Source organism: Grammomys surdaster, unplaced genomic scaffold (genome assembly GCF_004785775.1).
Source record: "Grammomys surdaster isolate TR1022 unplaced genomic scaffold, NIH_TR_1.0 130, whole genome shotgun sequence".
In the NCBI taxonomy this organism is placed as follows: Eukaryota; Metazoa; Chordata; class Mammalia; order Rodentia; family Muridae; genus Grammomys; species Grammomys surdaster.
Genome location: NW_021604588.1, coordinates 20,057,076 through 20,079,427, shown reverse-complemented (window position 1 = coordinate 20,079,427; position 22,352 = coordinate 20,057,076). Strand labels below are relative to the sequence as shown.

General features: G+C 41.6%; 1 protein-coding gene across 1 annotated transcript in view; it reads right to left on the bottom strand.

Moving 5' to 3' along the window:
- Positions 1–22,352, bottom strand: part of Esrrg (estrogen related receptor gamma) — a 418,399-nt gene that overhangs the window by 149,458 nt on the left and 246,589 nt on the right. The gene's annotated exons all lie outside the window — the stretch shown is intronic.

The following is a 22,352-nucleotide window of genomic DNA, read 5'->3' as shown; positions in this document are numbered from 1 at the left end:
AAATAAAATAAAATAAAATAAAATAAAATAAAATAAAATAAAATAAACCTTAAAAAAATAGAAAAGAAAACATCACATCTGGATCCTGGTTGTCAGTCCTGGTCTATGGTGACTCATGGTTTGGGGACAATCTGCTTGTCCTTCTGGCTGCACACACCTCACAGAGCTGAGTGGTCCAAAGTGTGATGTAGGGTATTGCTGTAAGCCTCTGTCATGCAGGGCAGCAATGTCACAGCCCTTCCTGCTAGGCTGGACAGGCAGAGCTACCCACCAGGATGCTTCCTGATGATGCTGGGGGTGAGGATGAAAGGAATAATGGCCGCTATTGCCATTCCCATCTTCATCATGCTTGTGACAGTATTTGCATAATTAATTCCAAGCACCATGGAATTGTGATAACAACAAACTAGTCAAGGTTATGGTTTTAACAGTAGACTGTATCGTTTTCGGCCACATATAACAACCTGAAATAAAAAGGACGCGTAAACGGAAGATCTAAACTTTCAGTGTTTCTCTGAGACAATGAAGTGCATGCAGTGTGCTCTTGGCAGCCACAGCTTGTAAAGAAGCTGCCTTGAAAAATAAAGGCTGTCTCCGCTATCAGCCCTGCTGCAGAGTGCTCGAAGGTCTCCGGCTACTTCCTAACCCTTTTCCCTCGTGATTAAGTGCATTAGTAACCTAATGAAAATGCATCCTGCTTATTGCCCTCTTGGGAAGGGGGAGGTCATCGCACTGAACGCATAAATTGTCATAGGAGACGGTCCGGGCATAATTGCAATTTTGCTGTTCCATGCTTGCTGTACTCAGGGTCCATCGAGTCCCCAGAAACATGCGCAGCTCCAAGTAATTAGCATAGAAGGCTGCCTGGGACCGCAGCATTGATGAAATATTTCAGAGTTAATCACACTTTGTAAACACTGATTTATATTGACTACCTTTCTGTGGACTGATGTGTCCTCATTAAATATCACATTAGTGCTTTGCAGGGTTGTTCAGAGACTCCACTACTCACCAACTGCTAATTCACCAGGAAGCAATACCTAGCCACTCGGAACTACAGAAAATTGGTTAAGTATGCATGACTTAAAAAAAAAAAAGTCTTGAGCAATAGAACTTGAGGTAAATTGACTGGCTAAATTAGCATTCTAATTCGAAGCAACTACTTTTAAAATGAGGTTAGATAATGGAAGTGATATTAACTGCATTAACAGGAATAGTCACCGTCACCTTCTTCAGAAATATCACTCAGCTGCTGGCGAGATGGTTCATCCAGGAAAGAGCAGCGCATACGGCTGACCGTGTGAGCCCCTGTGAGCTCAGTCCCCGGAAGCCATAGGAAGAAAGAGGAGAGAACTGATTCCACATCATTGTCCACTAATCTCCACACAGGAGTGCTGGCTTTCACTCTCCTCATATTAGTTAATAAATATTTTTAAGAAAAAATATTACTCAGAAAAAGGACTGGCAAGATAGCTCAGCAGTGAATGTTATATAGTCCTAGAAACTGGATTTCATCCCTGACTTCCATGGTGGAACACACACACATGTAAAAAATAATAATAATAATAACAACAATAATAATAATAATGATAAAGTGACAGGCAATGGTAAGGTAAATGAATACTTGAATACTGGCTTGGTCGAAGCTAAGAGTAAAGAGTTGAGAATCTGAACGGTTTCTTTCAAATGTCCCCAGAAATCTAATCTGTATCAAAAAAACGTTGCTACAATTTTGTTCCTTTCTGCTCTTGCTCTTGACATGGCTTTGCCCATAGAACCTGTGATCTGTCAAAAGTATACCAGCCCAGCACTGAGCTGCATCTCCAACCCAGTTTTTAGATTTTGAACTTCATTTTGAAACAGTTCCCCTAAGTCCCCTAGACTGGCCTGAAATTTGCACCCTTGCCACAGCCTCCTGAGTAGCTAACTGAATGCCGGTGATCAAGTGTTTGGTTCCCAGCGCCTCATGTTCTGTACGATTTTCTTCATATTTTTTTCAAAGAGAACTCAAACATGTCCTGTTGAGGAATGACTGAATAACAATTACAAACATTGGGAACAAATGCTTGTCAGGCATCATGTCTAGCCATCCCCAGTCTCTAAAATTAGCATGATGTAATGGTTCTCGTTCCCATGGAACCATGAGCATCCCATCCGTCTCATGCCTTCAGCTCAGTGGTATCAACTTCTGCTACACAGCGCACCGCACGTGAAAATGGGATTGGCTGTGTTTTCATCCATCTTTGGAGATTATGTTCCCATCCTTCATGGCAGGAGCAAGCTCACGCATGGACTTGCCTAGGTCCCATCCTGATCACGGGCTGCAGCCTTCTTGCCTTAGTCCAGGATGGATGCTGCCATTTATGCTGTCTCCTCCTAGGCCTGCCATGATCACCTCTCTACACTAATTTAAAATAAGGGAACTAAGCTTCGGGTTCACAGCTACAAATCCCAACACTTGGGAAGATGAGGCACGAGGGCTGGCCAGAGTTCCAGGCCCGTTTGGACTGTGTAATAAATAATCGAATAAATAAAATAAAATAAAATAAAATAAAACAAAACAAAACAAAAACATTTGCTCAGCATGTTTAAGGCCTTATACTTGATCTCCAACACAACGTGTGTGTGTGTGTGTGTGTGTGTGTATGTGAGTGCACATATTACTGCTGCCCTTCTGAATTAAATGGAAGCTATCCAACTACCACAAGGTCCTTTCCCAATATAACTCTCATCTACTTTTCCGGCAATATCACAATTATTACCTCACATGAACTCTCAGATCCAGCCAATTTCATTTATTCATATTTTTTTTGCTGCATGTCCTTCAAGACTCCCCTCTGAGAATGATCTATTTCTGCCCCTCTTTTCTTCTTAAAATTATTTCCAAGACTCAGTGTTCAACTCCAATTCCATTCCAATCATCTATGAAAGCTTCTCAGACCATACGAGGAGGAAATGACTTCTGGGATGCCTATCTTTTGAAGTACTGTCATCTAATACAGACAGGTCACATTTTTGTTAGTCCTTTGCATATGCATGATACCTACTAGACAGGAAGACAGTGGAGGACAGGAGCCAATTCTTAGGAAGTATAAGCATCTCCAACTCTGGTGATTCAGGAGGAGAGGGAGGCAAGGTGTGAGTGTGGTCTGTGCTTGTAATCTCAGAACTGAAGAGGTAGAGACAGGCAGAGCTCCAGAACTCACTGGCCAGCCTGTCTGGCCTACTTGGCAAGCCACAAGTCAGTGAGTTAACTTGTCTCAGAAGAAAAAGTAGACTGTGATTGAGGAGTGACACCCAAGATTGACTCCTGTTCTCCATGGGAACATGTACACATGCAAAACATGCGTGCACACACATACACACACACACAGGCACTTATTCACATGTGCATGCATCCTTGCAGAGATTGTATTTAGGAATGTCAGTGACATCTTCACATAGGTAAAAATGTCTGAGCGATGCTATGAAGAATGACTCAGTAAAGACAGTGGTGTAAGGGATTCTTCCCAACGCCATAGGAAATGTAAAGATTTCTTTATAACAACCTGTCCATGATGGGGTTGAGAGCAAAGCTTAGGTTAGGGTGCTTACTGAGTATTCAGGAACCCTGGGTTCAACTCCAGCAGCACTTAAAAATACAGGAGTAGTGGTACAGGCTTGAAACCTAGCACTTTGGAGGTAGAGACAGCGGAATGGAAGATTCGAGATCAGGCTGTGATAGAACAAGCCTTTATTTAAAAAACTATTTTTTCACAAAACAGTTCCACATTTTTATATCCTTCATAATATGTATACATACATATATACATATATATGCCATTCATTATATATATATATATATATATATATGTGCCCTTCATAATGTATATACACACATATGTGCATATATATGTGTCCTTCATAATACACACACAAACATACACATGCACATACATACACACACATACACACACATATGTGTATATATTCAATTTAGGGGGGTAGAAGTTGTTTACAATGAATTGGGGATCCTTGTGAACATTCTGTTTTAAGGAAGTCTTAACACAGGAAGATGCTAACCTTGATCTCACTAAGTAACTCTGGCTTATGCTTGGAAAAAAACAAGTCAGCCAGGCTCTAAATAAGTTAGCAGCTGGAGGGGAACCTCATTTCCAAGACCTCCCATGGAGTTCCTCAGCTCCCTGTTGTTGTCTGTGGTCACCCCAGCTGTCAACATCTTTGATCAGTGTTACAGGCTACTGTGATTTTACCCTTCAAATACCTTCCCTGTTGCTTTTAGGAGTCAATTAAAAGGAGGCATTTTACATTAAAAAAATGTGTCACCCCCAAGTACCCGGATAACAATGTAGCAGACACTTTGGTAATGGTTCAAAGACTTTCTTCTCACTGGAGCATGGCCTCTCTATGGGACACTTGTTTTCCTCCAAGTCTCTATAAGTAGAAACTAGACATAAATAAAAAAATAAATAAATAAATAAATAAATAAATAAATAATCCAATTTTTAAAACCTCCAATGTATCTGGGTATCTGGAACATTATCCTGGGTAAAGTCAGCCAGGAGACAGCAGAAGGTCCTGTTCCCAGCATGCATTCTTATTGGAGACAAAGAGTTTTCATGGATTATAGCTCATGATTTTCTGGGACACATTTGTTAGATGGCATTGGGGACCGAGTTGAGTAGCTACTAATGACACGGCTGGACCGTCTACAGTTTTGTTGATAGCTGGGGCAATACACTGCTACCTCCGGAGGGGGATCCACGTGGAAGCCTGGGAGTCCTACGGCCAGGCTGCCGGGAGTGATAGAGCAATTTCTAACATCTCCTGGCAGCTTTGCACAAAGTCCTGGTCTCTGGTTACTTATTTCAAAGTCTTTTTGTACAATTAGTTTGCAGGCAATATAATTTCCTCACTTACTGCTTAACAGAATCTCGCAGCTTTCTGGCAGGCAGAATAACGGGGTGTGCTCGGAACTCCAACCTAGAGTGCCAGCAGATTATTTGTGGGTTTCTTTCAGTCATTTCATGCGCTTTCACACTTCGGCACAGAAAGGGCTGAGGGATGGAAATTAGCCTGGCATCTCAAAATAAAAATATCTGTCAAATCTTTACCCTGGTCTACACCACTCCCACAGGGTACTCATATACCTTTGCACCTAGAACTCCTAAGTGAGACCTCCTTGTCAGGCATCCTCTTGTCACCAAGATAAAGCCAATTCCAAAGCCAGTGTCTGTTCCCCTGACTTGTCTCAATTTTATTAACAAAGCCAAACGGCTGTAGTTGACTTCCACAGCTCATTTGCATATCTTTGCACATGGAATTTCGGGGGAGCATTCGTGTGCACACACACCTGTGGGAACCCACAGAGGACAGCATTGCTGTACCCTTCATCAGTCTCCACAATATTTCCTTGAGGCAGACTCTCTGTCACTGGACCTGAGACTCATTGTCTCTTTTCACCTAGGCTGGCTAGCAAGCCTCAGGGACTCTGTGTCCCTGTTCTCTTCCTTCTCTGGACCCTCTTCTTCTTCGCTATGGTCACATGTGCAGGCAGCCACACCAAGCTGCCTTTCCCCATCTGTTCTCAGGATCTGACCTCAGGTCTGAACTGAAAATCTAAGAGCCACGATGGCCTGGTAGTACACATTGCTGGATTTTGAACAGGAAGCAGAGACTTAATTCCCAAATAGGAATGAAATATATGAACTATGCCGTAAAGACAAGAGGCTAAGAAGAACCACAAGCGAGTGGTTTACTGACCCAGAGAGAGGGATGTAGAATAGTTTGAAAGGTGCTAACCTGGTAGGCAGGAGGCCCTGGGTTTGATTCGCAAGCCAGTCTAAATCAGGCAGGGGTGGTGCTTCCTGGAGCCTCCAGACCCATACAAAGGTGTGTGACAAGGTGGTGGACATTGAGGTGTCAGTAGAAATTGATTCAGGCTGGATCAGGTGTGAAGGTTTTGAAAGACCAATCATGTTCAGTGAAAGTCACCCTCTGGTCTCCTGTGAGGGGACAGGAGTGCTCACAAGGAGGTGTGGCTCCAGTGTCTGAGATTCACTTCATAGACTGTCTAAGCCATGACTTGGTCCTCTGTTCTTATGTTCTTACACCCTGTTTCCTCATATGAACTGTAGGCTTATTAGCAAGACAGAAATGTTCTTTCCTTTCATTCTTCTGCTCTTGCTTTTTTCACAGCTGTCCTCCAGGGCTCTCAGATGCCTAAGGCCTCATCAGACACCCCCTTTCAGGGAGCTCTCCCCTGGCGCTTACACAGCTTGATTCTGTTTCTGTGAACCAACTGTCCCTCCATCCCAGCTATGCACTCCTTTAGGACAGAGCCATCCTAGGGCTGTGTACAGTGAAGTCAACAGACCATAGAGCACACTTGCTATCTATTAATATTTTCAAGACAGCATCTTAATACGTTGCTCAGGTTGGCCTTGAGCTCAAGTGAACCTCTTGCCCCTTTCTCCTGAGGAGTTAGGCTTCCAGGACCAAACCACAGTAGCCACCCAACTGGCTTTTTAAGGGATTCTATCCCTGACTGATCCACTTTAGAGTTTAGGACTCAATTATTCATAAAAATTAGACAGCAAGAAAAGAGAAAGTTTATGTTCAGAATGTGGATCTTAGCCTATAATGTCTATATCTATATCTGTATCTGTATCTGTATATCTATCTATCTATCTATCTCTATCTATCTATCTATCTATCTATCTATCTATCTATCTATCTATTTATCTATATTAAAAAATGTACATGTGGTTATAATATTTAGAAAAGAGAACACAAAAGGGTAACAGATAAGATACATTCTAATGTTATATTCTCAGTATGTTGCTTACAAGTGCTCTCCAAAGAGATGCTACACTCCAGTTATTTGAGCCCCATGACTTCATAATCCACAGAGGGAAGGCTATCCACTTATTTATCCCCTTGTTGGGTATCTTGACATCTGCCCCAGTGATTTCTAAAGGTACCCCTTAATATTCAGGTGCCAACACAAAGGGCTGTAGCCACAAACATTAGTGGTCCAGTTAGCCTTGGATATCATGTGCACACAGGAACACCCTCTGTGCTGATGGGAGCGCTAAGCCTGGAGACTAGGTTACACAACTGGAATCACAAAGCTCACAAGTGCCCGAGGCAGGTTTTGAACCCAGAAAGATTTGCTCTAAAGCCTGCACTCTTAAGTACAAGGCAGTACTGCTTAACTCTAATCTTTTAAAAGTCATTACTGACTGGCATTCAACTTAGAAATGCATCGTACCCACTCTGCTCTCTGAACAGTTTCTTTGTGTAGCCCTTGTTGTTGCTACAGTTGTTGGACAGAAAGGACATTTTGAAGCCTGACATGGAAGCCTGGGAATGAGAGGGTGAGGGTGGATCTTGGCATTGTCTTTTGCTGTTGTCAGCCTTATGGGACCAGGGCAGCTGTGGGGTAGGATAGAGTTGCTTTTAGGGAGAGGAATCTCTCAACACCTCAGGAAGAAATCCTTCATCTAGTCTCCATGCCACCGTGGTCTGTGGCCAGTTTAATTCCACAGAAACCAAACAGAGCAAGTCACCAAAGCAACGGGTGTCGGGTTGTCCACAAAGCAATGTGAAGATCCCAGAATAACACTATTGTTCACGAAGGGAAAGAAAGTAGACTCCGTGGTCATCAGGGCATGCTCTAAAATGCACTGAGAAAGACATGATCAATGTCTAGCAAAAACGTGTTTGCTGCAGATACAGGTGGAGACTGAGGCAGGAGGATCTTGAGTTTGAGGCTAGCCTTGGCTACACTAAACCCAGGGCCTTACATTTGCTAGGCAAGTACTCTCCCAGTGATCTACTGCTAGCTCTTATCTCAGTTTTTAAGTTTCTATAAGGGTAAGGATAAACTCACAGAAATCCTTATTGAAGCATCGCCACGGGCACAGGAAACATCATATTTGAGCTGACCATAATCCAAATGTTCTGTGTTCCATACCCAACCTCATCTTTTCTCTGTCTGTGAGCTGTAAGCAAGTATGCATATGCAGCTTCTAAAACGTACATTTTTAAAAGAAAAGATGGTCTGGGTCAACAGGCCAACGATAAAGAGCTTACTGTACCAGCATGAGGAACTAAATCCACCACCCATGGTATGCAGGTAGAGAGGCACCTCCTGTGATCCCAGTGTACAGAGCTGGACACAGGAGGATCGAGTCAACCAGCAAAATCCAAGTTCAGTAACGCAAGTGGTAAAGATACCAGATGTAGCCATCTCGCCTGCACAAATGCATATGGACATGGGCTCTCATGGGCTCTCATGTGTTCTCTTGTGCTCTCTGGCCTTCCGCAAATGGAAACGAAAGGACTAGGGCAAGCACCTAGAGTGCTCATCAGAACACAATGTGGGGTATGTTCAGATTCGCTGGGAAGGAATGTTCAGAATTTAAGCTCTAAGAACTAACCCACGAGCCAAGGGTGGAGTTCAGTTGGAAGGTGCTTACTTGCTCCTGAGCTGCATCCCAGCACTGGATAAGGAAGGTCTTCTGGGATAATCCCAAGGTTGGGAGGTAAAGACCAAAGGATCAGAAGCTCAGAGGTCATCCTTCAGCCCTACATTGAGTTCCAGGTCAGCCTAGTATTAGGAATATTCCTCAGGGACGAACTGATAGAAGTCCATTAAAATGGTCTTCCACAACATGGCTAGAGACGCCAACCCTAAGACCTGATTTGATGCCACAGAATGTAATTTTTCTGTTGTAATGAGAATTGAACATTCTCCTCCTTCTGAGTAATATCTATTATTTAAAAAACAAGAGAGACAAGACACCAGTTTCAAGCTGCCTGCTGCTGCTGTGGTTGTGAAGCGTGTATAAGTAGACGGCCATTCTACGTCAAAACCTGAGGAGAGGGGCAGCCAGAAGGCCTGTTGCAGAGGCAGTGCTGCTGAGATGGACGAGCTGAGCTTCAGCCCTAGAAACTCTCATGTGGTGGGGAAACAACTCCCCAAAGTCATCTACCGACCTCTGTGTGTGTACTGTGGCTTATGCACATACAAACAGGCAAACATACACACACACACACACACACACACACACACACACACACAGAGGACACATAAATGCATAGACATACACACACAGATACACACATCAGACACATACACACAAAACAGACAGTCACGTATCCAAAGAGACACGCAGACACAGACAGATACACAAACACACATACACACACACACACACACACACATACACACACTAATAAATACATCAATAAATACCAACCAATCAACAAAACACCTGAAGAGAGCTGGTCTGAAGCCTCAGCCCTGCAGTCCCAGTACTGGAGATGCTAAGCCAGAGAGATTATTCCACATTCCAGGCCAGAATGGGCTAGAGTAAGTCCTTGTCTAAAATCCCAAACAAACTAAAAGTGAAACCAGCCTCTCCCTTGGAAATTAAAGGATGTGTGTGAGTGCACATGCATGTGTGTTTGTGTGTGTGTGTTTGTGTGTGTGTAAATGCCTGTGAGTTTGAGAGTTTGTGTGTGTAAATGTGTGTGAGTGTGAGTGTGTGTGTGTGTGAATGTATGTATTGAGTGAGCACACATGGACATATATTTCATGATCAGACTGGATCTAGCCAAGCCAGGTGTGGAAATAAGGGCAGCAGAGAGAAGGCCCAGTGTCGACAGGGCTGGGCTGAGCTCTCAGCTTTAAACTTGAGGGATTTCTGGGAGTGAACGATAAAGCAGTGGGTAGTCTTAAGCCATAAGCCTGACCGTCTCCTTTCTAAACCTTCGTATTATCTAATCATGGCTTTTGTACTATTCTTAATTCCAGACTTTCATTTTATTTTAACAACTTAATGGGGAAAAAAATTGCTCACCGACTACAATCTCTCAAGAAAAATACAGTCTAAAATTACCCAATGCTTTAAAGACCTTTAAAATGTACAAGTCAGAGCCAGGACTGTAGGCTCCAAGTTTTCTGAGATCTACTTGCTTCTGACCAACACTTCAGTTTCTGGAACAAGAGAAGTGTTTAGTGATAGTATCGCTACTGTCCTGGGATGATAAAGAAGTAAGGTTATGAGAAGCATTAAAAACAACATGCATTCATGGTAAAAAGTAATATATTCCGATTCGACAGTGGACCCATTTCTTCAGTTAAGAGCACATCCTAGTCTTGCAGAATCTGACCTGAATTAAGTTCCTGGCAACCATGTACGTAGCTCATAATTACTCGTAAGTTGTTTTATTATCGGATTACTATTACAACTTAGAGAACTGACCAAAACCATGTAGACTGGCTGTTTATGTGATTACCTGTGAGTAAATCCAAAGATGTAAAAGACAGTAACAACAACAACAAAAATAAAAAACCCCAAAACAAAAAAACAATTTTAAATTTGGGCACATGGGAAATTCCTAAAAAATATTTAAACAGTCGCATCACAATCATTAGGAGAGCCAATAAAACAAAACAAAACAAGAAATAACAAGTACTCGAGAGGATATGTGGGAGGGAAGGAGCCCAGTGGTGTGGGAAACAGTAAAGATACTCCTCAAAAAATAGTTACAGCTGAGTTAGCCATTCCAGTCCTTGGTATATATTCAAACAAACTAAAAATACATGGGGGGCATGGGAATGGGGGTGGAATTAGTGATCGAGTCAGAGTCTTACAGATGTCAGGCGGGTGTGCTATGACTAATCTACATCTTCCATCATTGCACAGGATCTGGCTAACTTGCCCAGAGTGACCTTGGAGGAGCTATGCAGCCAGGTAGGCACCAAACATTTGGGTCCTCTTGACTCAGCCTTCAGATCAGAACACAGCATCTTATGTAGATAGATATTTGCATACCCAACTGTGTACTCACTACTTAAGTAGTAGTCAGAAAGTGGATGCATCTTAAATGACCATCAGGAGATGAATGAATTTCTTTTAAAGCCACATATACTATACACAATAGATTGTTATTCAGTTTTCATAAAGACGTCTGGAATATGCAACAACATGCCACGGATGGACCTTGAGGATTTTAGAATGTGACAGTCACAGAAAAAGATAAACACTGTGGCTTAGTATTTAATCAAGAATAGAACACTTGCCTACTATCTGCAAGGTCTGCATTCCATCCCTAGCACCAAGAGAATAATCCTGCGTGGTCCTCCTGGCTATTGGTTATGTTATGGTTCTGTGAGTGCAGTTGCCCAGGACTGGTGGCAGGAAGACAAAGGGAGTTATGTTGGGGAGAGTGCCAGAGTCACAGGTGAAACTCTAAGGATCTGCTACTCAGCCACATGAACACAGTTGACACTATCACATTAGACAATTAAAGTGGCTCAGGTTCCAAACTTATGTTTTTTATCATAACTAAATCCAAGCTTCAGTATCTACTAATAAAAATCTTAGAGATGGAGGGTGGACTCCACGGAAGACCATGAGTATCTAAGGGCCCAGATTTAATCTCCAGTACCAAGCAAACAAATGTGCCTAAATGTAAGCTCCAAATTCTTCGCCAGAATCCCTCACCAAAATTTTGCCTTTGGGTGAAATTTCTAGAATGTTTGAGTGCACACCAATGACCAGAACGTTTGGTCTCCCATAATAATGATTGAAAATGGATTAACTGAGTTCACAAGAAAGTGACTAATAACCTTTAAGTCCTAAGAAGCTATTTAGGGTTATTAAGTAATTAATCAGAAAACTTTTCCAGAACTTTAGGCTTCACAAAGAAAGGAGAACAACCCTGCCCTATGCCTGAAAATGAGTCTGTTTCCCATTGATTGATTGGTCAATCGATTGATTGACAGATTGATTGACCTATTGACTGACTGTGCTCAGGATAAAACTCAAGACCTCACTCACATTCAGGAGGCAAGGACTCCACCACTGAGCCACACCTTCAGTTCTGGACTTTGACTTTTAACAGAGTATGTTTGCTTCCTTATGGGTCTCAAGACTCACATTAACCCAAAGCTTTTCATTTAGCAGCAGAGTCACCCAGACCAGTATGAGCCACTGACAACTGTACTCTCACAAATTCTTTCTCTTTCCTTCCAGTGAACTCTCTCATCTACTCCAACTCCACTTGTCTAACGCTAAGCTTGCCTTTGTGGAAGAAAGCGTGTTGTTTAATTATATAAAAGCCTCAGAGCATAAAGTTTTACACTAAAGCAGTTAATGTGTGCGGGAGCTTTCTCTAAAAAGGTCTAATTTGTTATGACTAGTCAGGCATGGTCAAGTTGGGACAGAGATATCACTGCAAGTTCAAAGCTACTCAGCAAACCTTTATCTTAAAAACAAAAACAAACAAACAAAAAATTCTGGAAATAATGTGCCTATAAACTTCTCAGGAGGCTAAGATTTGGTGTAGGGGGCTTTTTGCAAGTTCAAAATGAGGCTAAGTGTGAAATTTTGCCTCAAAGAAACCAATGATGATACATTTTTTAAAAGACTTGTTTCTAATCAAGGAATGCTGAGGAGAACTCTCTCCTTGTCAACAAAGTTACTGGTTCCTTTGTCTGAGTTTATCTTGTAATCAGAGAATCTGTTTCCAGCCTCATCAGTCAGCAGATAACACTGATTACAATGTCAGGTGCTGGGGAAAAGTCCATTGAACTGCAGGAAAATGTCCCATCACCTCACTCCCTGAGAAATCCCAGTACCGGGGCAAAGAGTCTACTTGGCAAATTGGCCAGGATGGAAATGAGCCACGAAGTCCCTGAGACTTGGAGGGACAGACCCAAACCTCCTGGAGTCAGGTGAGACTGCACCAGACTGAAGTAGCAGAGCTCTGGAGGAAAGCTTTATCATAAAAGAGGCAGAGTGACTGGTTTCTTCAGGTGAGAGAGTGTCTCAGAGGCAGGGCCTGTGAGAAGATAGGTTTAGGATCCCTGCAATCTAGGGGAGGAAACCAGCCTCCTGCTAGCTGCAGTCCCAGAACTTGATCAGAGTTTCTAATCAGAGATTTGGTTAAACAAACGTTCACAAGAATGAATGAGAGAGAGAGAGCTGTGAATGCTCATCTGTACATAAAAATAAATAAATGAATAAATAAATAAATAAATAAATAAATAAATAAATAAATAAATAAGGCTGAGCAAGGGGCCAGAGGGACAGCTAGCTCAGGGGTTAAGAGCATGTGCTGCCTTTACTGAGGACCTGGGTTTGATTCCCAGAGCCCATATGCATATGCAAAGATAATTTATTACTAGTGACAGCTTTATTTTTTCTAGGTTCTGTAACACAGGCCCTGCTTCAAGGGCACTAATAGAGAGAGTGCTTCCATTTACCTATATTAGAGTCTCGTTTAAAATACAAAGTCTGCAGCGCACTTTCAGAGATGACTAAGAGGCATATTATTTTTTTAAGTTATGGCTATTGTGCCTGTGTCGTTGCAATTACAGTACGGTATTTTTGTTTTGGAGACAGAGTCTGACATATCCCAGGCTGGCCTGATAATTGCTGCATGGGTGAGGAACTTCTGATCCTCCTGCCTCCACCGTCAGAGTGCTAGGGTTACAGGCATGTGCTGCGATGCCTGGACTCTTTGTGGTGCTGACGATGGGTAGCCCAGAAGTTCATGAATGCCAACTGAGTCATAACCAAAGCCCATTGCATAATTGCCCGTTTTAGTGCTGGGGACGGGAGGTGTGACTTTGTGTATTGCAGGGAACTGCTCTATCACTGACCTATAGACATCCTTACCCTGAGATAACTTAAAAATGAAATAAGAATCATACGTGTGGTATCACATCATAGCTTCTCACTTCTCTCCAAACACTCTCAAGTGACATGGTGGTGGAACATGGCCTGGATATGCTGCAGAGAGACGACTTAAAAGGTTAATTCTGCTCGCATAATTTGGCAGTGTATACAGCCAGGCATTAAATGTGATGCTAGGAGTTTCAGCGCAGCTGGGAATTATAGCTCATCTTACCTTTGCCTCCAAAGGGTCAAGATCCTTGGGTTCAGTCACCAATACCACAGAATGAAGTAAATGTCTCACTGCTGAGTATTAGAATTTCAGTTCTAAAGCCCTCACACCCTCACACAGCAGAGTTCTTATCAACTGACTCCCAACTGAAGCAGACACTCTAAAAATTATACGTGAAAACAATATACACATTCAAGTGGCTTTCAGAAATGCAATGTGTGTACGCCATTTTCCTAAAATACAAACAAACAATGCTAGATGTTTTTGCTTCTGAAATGGGAGTTTCTATTGTAAAACCAGCGAGGGAAAAGTGCAGTAAGGATCTTTTGAGTTTATATTTTCCAGCAGAGTTTTGTTGCAGGAGGCTGAGGCAGGAGCACTGAGAGTTTAAGACCAGCCGGAGCTACACAGTGAGATGATTTTCACTTCATCTCTGAGAATCATCACTCTGGCTTCACATAATACAAAAAGCCAACTTTTTGAATCAAACTTTAATTACTTTATCTTAATTTGCACTGATTCTGTTTTATGTTTCACTTGCTACTACAGGTACATAAGCTTACATAAAAACCATACTCATATGTATATAGATATACTATCACACATATGTGTATATCTAGCCACACATATATACATATATATATATATGCACACAAACACACATCAGAACATATACATATATATACACATATGTACCTGTACATATACACACAGAAATATATGTGCACATATACATATGTATGTATGCACAGACATGTACCTATATATGCACACATTTATTTATGTATATATACATACATATAAACATATGTACATATGCACAACATGTATCCAAATATACACATGTATATTTACACATAGACATATGTACACACACACTTGTGTCATAATGCTCATAGGTAAATAGTCCATACAGGGCTAAACCAGAAAGAAAACAAACACATAAACAATAGAGATACCAAAAAATTCTGATTCTTGAGAAAATAAAAAGGCTCACAAACCTGGGGTGACAATTTCAAAATCATCAACATTGTGACCTTAACATCTCTTTAAATAAGGGACACATACACAAGCTGACTAGAAAATCCTGCAATGTAAACCTTATTGCTTAGTGCAACCTACAGTGTTGCCAGCAGAAGCGTTTGGGTATAGACAGAATATAGCCCAACTATGGCCAGGAAGTTCAATGGAGCTCTGCCCTTGTGTTATGATCCAGGCTTGAAGTACTTTTATTTTTAAGCAGCTCAACAAGTGAAAAAAAAAAGCAGTCAATGCAGGACAGAGAAGATGCCCTGCCCACACACTCTCAGAAAGCTCATAGTCTAAGCTATCTAACTTCTACTGTCTGGTCTGCTTCTTGCAGAAGTCAGCTGACCAACGTCCTTCAACAGTGCAAGCAATAAAACAGGTTCACTGAGAGTCTGGGAAAACCTTGGGAAATGAATCTGTACCTGCTGGCTCTCTCAGTCAAAGAGGGAGAAGGGTGAACTTTCTTCCCATATGGAAAGTCCACAATACTCTTAACTATGAAAATAAACATAGGACCAGCAAGGGATAGTGTAGGCATGAGATCACATGTGTAATTTAGAATTTGCAACATTAATGCAATTCAAAACAGATTAGCCATAATTAGAATCAACTGCAAGAAGAAGCAGAAAAGCCAATTAAACTTACCACAAAAACTAGTTCAAGTTCTAAGTTAAAGCAAATGAATTGTAGACAGCAATTCTTTTGAAATATTACTTCTGCCTTCAATTCTGCCTCCAAGCTGATTATCACACAGAGATTTATCAAGTCAGTTCAGACACTCCTGTATTATTTTGGATTTTAATTGTAGAGCATAGCTGAGCTTTTAAGTTGACATTTACTATAAAGTGCTATAATTATTTTTTCCATGCACTATTTAAGTAGGAGATATTTTAACAGATTCTTTTGGTAGCTTATAGGATACATTCTCTCAGTATGTGAGTTCTCATTTTCTCTACTGCTGTAAAAGGTCTGGTCTAACTATGATCGTGCGTAGTGGTTAAAAACCAAAATCAAAAACAAAACATACATTTTACATTATTTCAAGACCTTCCTCCAGGATCTTAAAACTTGCTTCCACAAAGAGTCGCACAAAATAATTCACAGGTCAGAAGCAGTTGGCAGCACCAAATGCTGGGGGGTCTAGGTGTCATTTCTCCTCAATGCAAGCCCTTCAAGACAGCATCTGACCTTCATATTTAGGGTATAGTGTGGGATTCTATCAATGCACTTTGTACCTGAGGCTATGGACAATGGAGGATGTGACTTTCCAATAAGGAATTTGTGAAGGGGCCAAGGAGATGACATGGGACAACTGCCAGACAGCCAACATCTTGAGTACCTGTGGCCCTCACTTTGCCTGGCAAGGTGACACAAATATAGCCACATCTGAGTAACCTCTCTGGGAAGACATTTTCTGCAAGTGGAACTAGACCAAATACTGTGGCTAGTGTGATGGTTTGAATATGCTTGGCCCAGGGAGAGGCACTACTAGGAGGTGTGGCCTTTTGGGGATAAGTGTGGCCTTGTTGGATGAAGTGTGTCACTGTGGATGTGGGCTTTGAGATCTTTCTCCTAGCTGCCGGGAAGTCAGTCTTCTTCTCCAGCTCTGTGTCTGCCTGGATGCTGCCATGTTCCCACCTTGATGATAATGGATTGAACTTCTGAACCTGTAAGCTGGCCCCAATTAAATGTTGTTCTTTATAAGAGTGGCCTTGGTCTTGGTGTCTCTTCAAAGAAATGAAACCCTAACTAGGACAGCTGGTGAGCACTAGTTATGAGGTGTGTTCGTAGTGACTGGGGTCGATATTTGGAGGTGGTTATTGGACTTAGAGATTTTGAGCAAAATTTTCAACACACGAATAGAGCAATATGGTGGGGCGGAGGTGGAAGGGAAAGTGACTGGATGGTAGGCTACTGCTTGATGTATCTTCCATTGCTACTTAGGGACACAAACTCTCCAGTTCCAAAATAAAAACAGCAGAACAGACCTCCCTGACACTGAAAATGTGTTTGGTCCAATAAGAAAATAGAACATTTTATTCACCCATAAATCCTGACATATGACCTTAACATACTTATACATATGGCTTGTTGTTCCTTTGGTTGCTAATGATCTGGTCAGAAGATTTTGACAAGTACTGGACTAGGCAGAGATTAATTATCTTGAGAATTAAATATGCCTTAGGGTCTGTAATCTATATAATTTCTGTTTCATGAAGCTTCTTAAGCTGTTTAAAAATCTGGAAGTTCAGAGTACTGTCAAAGGCCTCAGTATTCAAATTATAATCTGTCTCAGCAAATTTTCAACCCTTAAGTCCCACACTGATGTGTGTGTGTGTGTGTGTGTGTGTGTGTGTGTGATTTTTTATTGGATATTTTGTTAATTTACATTTCAGATGTTCCCCCCTTTCGCCACCCCCCCCATTAACTACCGATCTCATCCTCCCTCCTTCTGTTTGCTTTTATACCACCTTAATTCATGCAAGTATTAAGGTGACTGCTAGGTTGAGGAACTAGCAATACAATAGATGTCAATAGTCAAGGAACAAGCAAGACAAAAAACAACGATAGTCAAAGAACAAGCAAGGCAGTAAACAGAGCCCGTGATCACTCCTGTGATCACTATTTCTAAGGGCTTATCAGGATGACCAAAATATCTGAGCCTACTTCCCTGTTCTAGTCCAAAGTCATAGAACAAGTAAGTAGGCTTAGGCATGAAAATGGTTTTTTTTTTGTTTTTTTCTACCACTAAGTTACTTATTTCTGAAGTGTGAAAGATAAAAGGTGGGACCTTATGTATGCCAGGCAAGTGTGAGACCATGAGCTACTCCTAAGTGCTTTTCACAGATAGGATCCCACTATGTAGCCCAGGCTAGTCTTGAACTCATCTCCTCTCATTTCAGCTTCCCGAGGGGCTGGGACTGAAAGCATGTACCATTAGGCTCAGTAGGAGACTCAATGTTTAATGCAAGGTCCAAAATTCTGGATTTTTTGTTTAATTTTTTCTGTGTTTTGTTTTATTTGTATGTGCATGTGAGTGTGCATGTGGTATGTGTGTGTGTGTGTGTGTGTGTGTGTGTGTGCATGTGAGTGTACATGTGGTGTGTGTGTGTGTGTGTGTGTGTGTGCATGTGAGTGTGTATGTATGTGGTGTGTGCGTGCAGGTGAGAGTGCATCTGTGGTGTGTATGCATGTGTGTGTGCATGTGAGTGTGCATTTATGTGGTGTGTGTGTGCAAGTGTGTGTGTATGTGGTGGTATGCATGTGTGTGTGGAGTATGCATGTGTGTGTGCATGCACGTATGTCTTGACAAGACATAAACCTACATTGCTAGGGCCTTACATATGCTAGGTAAACCTTCTCCCCTTGACCATTGAGCATCTCAACCCCAAATCCTATACACTCAAGCATATGATTTAGGTTTTGAAATAGCATGGGACTTTATCTCTAGTATTCCAATAAGCACTTGGGGTGGCTTTGCATATATAACCTATTCTCTTCATTCTAACATTGGAATAAAAGCTTTAACAGCTTAGCATTTTCTGTTAAATTAAGTAATGGAACATGTATTGACTTGTTTTGTGTATGTTTTCCTTTCCCCTATCCCTCCTGCAAAAAAAAAAAAAAAAAATCCAGAGAAAATTACTGGCAAAAGGAAAACCAACATCAACAACAACAAAAATTAAATAAAACCTTTCCTATTTATATATGAATTACAAGAGCCAAAAGTAGAATTGGGGGTGAGGGAGAGTAATAGCCTCCTACCTCCCAAATTACTAACACACAATGGAAGCACAGCAGCCTTTGCAATCCTAGCAGTTGTCAGAGTTATGTTTGACAGAAGTGTCAAAGTCTGTGCAAGTATTTTTCACATATCTTAATGGCTGGGGTGTAGCCAAGTGGAGACTGCAGGCTTAGCACATATAAGGCCTGGGGTTGAATCCTTAGCTCCCCTCAAACTAAGTAAAATGCCCTCAAAGCCAAAGCCTTGAATCCTGCTCTTCTCACCTTTCCAGTAGTTCCTCGATAACAATTAATAAACAGAATATGCCTTTGTACTAGACATTCAGTGAAATCCGTAATTAATTACCTTTTCAAATGTGAGGTTCCACGGTCAGCTTTGGAAAAGATAATTCTCAATAGTTTTAGTTTAGTTCTAACTTTATGACTTATTCGATCCCCCCTTTCTTTCCCTTTTATCTTTTTCTTTAAGGTGGGTTCGTAGTACATAGACCAGGCCTGCATCACGTTTACAGTGCCTCTCTAAGTGTTCCCAAATGTTGGAGGCAGGATATAACACCATGACCTTTGGGGGGGTTGTGGGGGTAGTTTATTGGTTTTTTTTGTTTTGGTTCAACTTTTTAAAAACATGTTTTTACTTTAAAGATTAAAATTGGTTTTATTTTCAGTTTTAGATCTGGGCTACATTTTATTCCATAAAATTAGGATGTGTTTTCCTGTCCATCCTCTGAAATCTTACATCTCTTACCCATCAGTAATCAACTAAATCCACCAAATCGTCATAGGAAACAAGACTCTTAAGAGGCACTGCACAGAGATTAGGTTTTGGATACACATGTCCCTCAGGAAGTCACAGAGACCAGAACCAGACCCTGGTGGGGCAGAAGTCACACTTACATAATGTCCTGGCCATCGGGGCTGTGAGACAGAAGTAAGCAGGCCTGGTTCTCAAGGGGAGTTATGTAATCTCTGCTCCTTCCCTGAAGAGTTCACAGGGAGGGGAGGGGAATAGTACTACCTGTCAATGATAATTTGCTTCGATGTTGCCCTGAGTCCACAGAGCCATACTCTGCCCCTTCCTCACAGGAACATGGACATGTGCCGCTGTAATGTGCCTGAGATCTTTCAACATCTTTGGAGTTCAGTCACTTACCACTGTTTGGCCAAAAAAAGGTGGGTCTGTTCCAATCTTCCTTACAATTACCGCCCTAATTATTACATTATACTTTCACAATTTAATCCCTTTAGTTGCCTCACTGCCTTTTTGGGGCTAAGTGAGAGGCACAGTGTGAAGCCTGGTGATGCAGCTAGCAGGGTAGCCTTACCGAGTGTGGCCCAGCTGCCAGCTCCAAGCACAGCCAGGTGGGCAAGACCAGAGTGCTAATCGGGACAGTGACATCTCTCTCTCCTGCTCAAAATCCTTGAAACTCATGCTCTCCAATGTGGAGGAAAATCCAGCCTTCTGCATCCTTGCCAAGCATCATCCTGTGCCTTGCTCCTCTGAGCTCTGGGTAACGGCCGGCATCCTAAAGGCTAATCACACCCAGAACACTAGTGGGTCTGTGCCACCGCCGGCTCAGTAAGTAACTATTCTGTTTATGTGAAAGTAATAATCTATAAACAACTACTAATATTCATTTCCTCTGACATATTGTCTCAACAAAGAGCACTGAAGAGTAGCCTAATCCTCACTGCTACTCTCAGAAGTCAATGCCATCGTAAAGAAAGGGGCTTGTATAGGAAGAATTCACCTAGACCAATAGAATTTCCAGAAAATGTTGAGAAGTGAAATTCTGGCCAGCACACTGACAGGATCATGAAGGCTCTGGAAATATTTACTGGTAAATGGTACTGCTTTTCACCTTGAGAGTCTACTACTTACATCAGCTTAGCCTGTATTTGTTCATGCATCCCGAAACATTTATCTTCATGTCAAGTCAAGAGAGATCCAAATTTAGCAAAAATTACTAGCAATTCTAGCAATTTGAATTTTATATACTCTGCAATCCTGAGATTATAGAGATTTTAGCCAATGGCTGCTAAAACAAATCAAACATTTGAGGTGGTTTCAATCCTTAATTTTTTGCAATTGTCAGTCAACGGGATGAAGATGTATTTGAGCCAAGTGCCCTAATAAATGCCTTTACGTATTTTATTGCTGTCCCTGGCAGTGGGAAAAGAAACTGAATCCAGGGACTTGTCCATGTTAATAGTCCATGCTGGGTCACTGAGCCACACCCTCAACCTCTACATGTGACTTTGTATTTCATTTGTCCTTAAGCATTGTCCCTAGTATGGTACTAGGTGTGGGTGTTTAAAAGATGATCCATGGGCTGGAGGATTTTAATAAGAAAAAATAAAGCATGGTCTTCTGACCCAGAAAATGGGAAGATGTAGCTTTTAGTGGTTGATGAGTTCCTGAATACTCTATATGAGCCTGGATTTATTTCTCTTCAAACCACAAGACTCTATGGAAATATCTGCTTCATTATGTAATAGCTATGATGTTTTGAACAGTGTATGCTTTTTAAAAGTTCTTTCAGGGCTGAAAAGTATTTCAGTCTTGAACAGTATATGCTTTTCAAAAATTGTTCAATTGAGCCTAGAGTTTCAGGCATGGTAAGCATGAGTCTAAAACTGCCTTGTACTCATCTGCTATGTTTGTACGCTGTCTGTAAACCCTGTGCTCTCAGCCAGTAAGGACACTGCAAGAAAGAACACAGATGAAAGGGGAAGGTGTGTGATCCAACAGTATAGCATGTTTATAGCATGGACTTAGCATGTATGAAGCTGTCTTCCATACCCAGAATCCAGTGCCAAACATGAGAAAAAAACAAGAGCAGGGAGTTACTCCACATGCAGATATCATTCTCTAGAATCACCATTTATTAAAATATGTCGAAAGTATTAATGCTTAGTAAGCAATACCTCCTTGCTACCTTAAAAAACAAGATGTTATGACCATTAAGAGTCTGAGTAATCTGACTTTTCTTATGTTTTACAAAGAGCCTCAGATATATGGCAAGATGTCACATCAACATCAATGTGATCCAGGGTAGCATTCTCCAACCTCCACACCTAGAGGTCTTCGTGGACTCTAGACTTCCAGGCTTACACCAGATACTTTCATTGGGTTAGCCTAGGAGGAGGCCTAGGGTATGCATAGCTAACACATTTCTTGGTGACGCTGACAGTTTTGACACAGCCATCATGCTCTAGGACCACTGGTATATTAACACAGCCCAGGGAACTGACTCGTCACCCTAACTCTACATTAAGAATCACCTAGGAAGCTGCCAAAAATCCCTCTTTGCCCTGGCAATACCCAAAACATAATAATACAGATATTAGGGGCTCAGGCTCTGAAAAAATATTTAAGAATATTTCTTGTAAATCCCCAATAATCAGAAAAGCTTGAAAAGAACAGATACATGAGAAGTTAGACTTTGTGAATAAGACTGGATGTTGATCATATCTAAATTAGGGGCTGGAGGTATGGCCCAGTTGTGGAGCACATACAGAGGACCTTGAGTTCAATCCCAGCACAGTCACATCATCTATGTGACTGTCTCCCTGCCTATCTCTATGTCTGTCTATCTATCCATCTATCTATCATATATTTACCTTTATCCCTCCCCTCCCTCCCTCCCTCCCTC